This window comes from Arachis ipaensis, chromosome B10 (assembly GCF_000816755.2).
Source record: "Arachis ipaensis cultivar K30076 chromosome B10, Araip1.1, whole genome shotgun sequence".
NCBI classification, from domain to species: domain Eukaryota; kingdom Viridiplantae; phylum Streptophyta; class Magnoliopsida; order Fabales; family Fabaceae; genus Arachis; species Arachis ipaensis.
Window position 1 is genome coordinate 129,709,679 of NC_029794.2, and position 702 is coordinate 129,710,380.

Genomic DNA, 702 nt, shown 5'->3' on the forward strand with positions numbered 1-702 from the left:
GAAAAATTTTAATTCTATACTACTTTCTTTTTAAAAAATTTAAATTCGTAAAAAAGATATATAAATAATTATATTTCTTATAATTATAAGTAAAATTTAATTATGTTTTTAAATTAATTTCTAAGAGATGGTATCCTTTACGCACAAAACATCATCAATACAACATATTTTCAATCATAGTATCATACATCAACATAATTCAAACGAGATCATTATGTCAAGTCATAAATCATGTCTAAAATAGTAAAATCAGTTCATTTATACTCAAATTTCTCTAATTTATCACCTCATTTAGAGTTTTCTTAAGTATTCTTTTGTTCTTAATCACATGCTATATATCTCCGATTCCATCTAATTTAATTTATTCTCCTTATGTTCTATTGATCTACATCCTTCTCTCATTTACTTCTTCGTCATTATTCTATCTATTCAAACATATTCATTCACCAAATTAAATCATATTCACTTCAAGCAAACTACACTTATATTCATGCCACTCTTTATTATTATGTAATACAGCATAATCTTTTTATTTTTTATTTTATTTTTCACTCAACCGAACGAATCCCCATTTTTGCTTGGTATATTCTATAAAAAAATTTAGATGTTTGTGAAACACCAATATTTTAATAATTTTAAACATTAATTTTAATTGATATATATTATATATTTTTTTATAATTAATATCAACGATTCAAATTG